The sequence below is a fragment of the Mesocricetus auratus genome, unplaced genomic scaffold (assembly GCF_017639785.1).
Source record: "Mesocricetus auratus isolate SY011 unplaced genomic scaffold, BCM_Maur_2.0 contig_6580_pilon_obj, whole genome shotgun sequence".
In the NCBI taxonomy this organism is placed as follows: Eukaryota; Metazoa; Chordata; class Mammalia; order Rodentia; family Cricetidae; genus Mesocricetus; species Mesocricetus auratus.
In genome coordinates this window covers 1,215-4,489 of record NW_024434615.1, presented here as the reverse complement: position 1 = coordinate 4,489, position 3,275 = coordinate 1,215, and positions in this window count along the sequence as shown.

Sequence of the window (3,275 nt, the reverse complement as noted above, 5' to 3'; positions counted from 1 at the left end):
ACTTGTGGCCACATAAAATATTGTCATTGAGGAAATCTTGGTAAATGGTACTGCTATTTTAAAATATTTTAATTGTGTTATTCTAAAGATATCTAAACATGGTTTAAAGAATTAAAGATGTCACACACATGCATTTTCAATTTACTTAAAGTCTACTGGGATTGTAAACTTTTGGATCATGATCTAGAATTTTGGGTCAATAAAATGTTGAACCACATAGTATTTTCAGTCTACTTTTTGACCATGCCTATAGACTGTGAAAAATTAAAATACTTATGGTGTGCTTGGATTTTAGACAATACGAGTTGGACTGGAGATATGTAATCTTAAAAAGTTTATTAAACATGGAAAGGGCCCTTGAGGGAGAAAATGAAAAAGTAATGGATGATGAATAGATTCAAAATACGTGATATATTTAAACAAAAACAGCATTATGAAGCCCATTGCTTTGTTCAATAAGTATACACTGATAAAAAATTACTTAAGATGTTAAAACACATTTTAACAGATGCACACAGTAAATGAAATTCTCAGGATTTGCCAAGCACTCAGAAGAATTGAGACGATAGCCAAAGCTGTGATTTTTATGTTGTTTAGAGATCTGGTCCCTTATGAAACATGCATGTCTAAGATAAACTATTTTTCAAGTCAATCAGTAGGTTAACTACTCAAAGTCTCTTAGGAGATATAAATGTACATTCCATCTATATCTTTTAGTTGTCACGGAGATGGGCACAAGAAAACAACAGTGAAGATGGTCTCCTAGGGATGTCTGCTGACAGAATACCTAGATAAGACCAGAAAGACCTGTTGAAGATTCCAATTAAATGGGTATTACAGAAAGTGGGCCATTTAAAACCCAGGGATTCTGATTTTCTAACCTCAATGGATTTAGTATGCTAATTTCCCTGGTTCAGTCTTGTCTTCCACCTCATCATCATCAGATCTGGTGTTGCCCACATTTTAACTCATGCCCACTCTTGATAACAAGTGATTTCTTCGTTTATATGATCAAGTTATTGACAATTGTCTTCCTTCCATTTATCAGAAGTATTAATATTAATATTCATTTCCTGCCTTCACACTAATACTTCATTAAAAATTAAGATGCACACGAAATTGCATTATTTGCATAATAATAATTCTAGAAGGATTCCAGTAGGAAATTCAGATTCCCTTACCAGTGTGGCACTTGAGTTCTTTTCTAGTCATGTCTTTAAAACTCATCAGTACACACAGCAGTCCATAGACATATTCAAATAGAAAGTCACTTATACAGACAGAAAAATATTGATCTCTGTGTTTGTGTTATTCCTCAAATAAAAATCACCAATTAAGATTTGCATGGTGTTTTCTTTTAGCTACTTTCACAAACACATGCATTTTAAAGTATCATTTGCTTTTTTAATCTAACAGGAGATTGAAGTGGTCTGACCTAGATTATTTTCTGCTACTTCACTGGTGACCAAACTACTTTCTGTGATCTCTAGAGTTGATTTTGAACAAACAAGCAACTAAAAAACAACAGTGAGTTGGGTACCTCATGGGTGAGAATGCTAAGGCAAAATCAAATGTAACATTAAATTCTAATTGTGCCTGACTGGGTTCAAATTCCTATTTCCACAGACTCCTTGGATACATCAATTCCTCTTATCTGCCCTGCTTCCAGTTCTGCTATGGAAGATTCAACATCTAAGCTGACAGAAGCCATCCCAGAGCCCACCGTTGTATTGATTGATGAGCTTAAAATTAGCAATCTGTCCAAACCATTAGAGAAGGCAGAGTCAGGCATGAGTGCTGAGTGGTCAAGTGACACTATTGATAACGAACTCTTGGGCCGTGACTCATCCAAATGTTGCTGTGTTTATGATAAGCCACATGCCTTTGGTGAGATCTCCTCAGAGAGTCCAAAAGAAGATGATGAAAATTGTCGTGTACTCTGTGCCTGAGGTCATCACAAGGGAAGATGTCGTGTTCTTTCAAGTAATGCTGCTAGTACTTCATCTTCAAACGCTCAATCCTCAATTGAATCCCTTCTTTCCACCATTAATGACTAAGCCTCGTTTTGCCTTTCCTACCCTTGAACCAGAATGAACCACAATATGTCCATGTAACTGCTCAGGAATTAAATGGTTGTTTGTTCGTGTGTGTGTGTGTGTGTGTGTGTGTGTGTGTGTGTGTGTGTGTGCATTAAGTTTAATCTTTGCTGAATGAAAATAGGTAACAATGAAGGAAGGCAGAGGGTTAAATATGGATCATACAAAGTATTTGTAAGCTGTGGTATCACATAGTTCCTTGCTAACCACACAGGAATGTAGGTACTCCAAGACACATCTGTTTACTTTTTTATTCTTAGATACTTGGACTATCTGCACCTATCTCCTCCTGGTTATCCCATGGTCATCACATCAAACTCCACAATTTCTCCAAGTCACCACCTAGTCCATGCTACATTAGTTACTTTTCTCATAGCTTTATCAAAATAACTGACAAGAAGCAATTTAAGGGGATTATTTGGGCTGCCAGTTCTAGAGAATACATTCCATCATAGCAGAGAAGACATGGCAAGAGAAATGGAAGAAACAGCTGGGTAGTGGTGCACACATGTTTAATCTCAGCACTCAGGAGACAGAGGTAGGAGGATCTCTGTGGGTTTGTGGCCAGCCTGGTTTCAAAGTGAGTTCCAGGACAGCCAGCACTACAGAGAGGAACCCTGTCTTAAAAAACAAAAACAAAAAAGAAATGGAAGAAGCAGGCAGCTAGTTGGTCACATTGCATCTGGATTTTTGGAAGCAGCAGGAAATGATCCCCGATAGTTCACTTTCTCTTTTTTATTCAGTCAGGCAGTTAGAATAGGTTTCTCACCTCCATTAACCAAATCAATTAAATCCCCACAGACATGTCCAGAAATTAATCCTCTCAATGCCTCTAGATCCTTTCAAATTAGAAATCAATACAGGTTATTACAAGTTTACCCCCTGCCAACTTGACAAACCTATTGCTTAAAAATACTATGTGTTTTGAGTGTTTTTCCTTCATGTGTGCCTGTGCACCATGAACATGCAGTGTCTTTGTAGGACAGAAAAGGACATCAGATTTCCTAAAACTGGAGTTACAGATGGTTATGAACTGCCATTTGGATGGTAGGAATTGAACCCAGGTCCTTTAGAAATTAGTGCTTTCAACCAGTGAGCCATCTTTCAAGCACTCTAAACATTACTTTTTAGGAATATCCCTTTACCCTTTGTTCCTCTAAGTTCATGGCTGTCTTATAA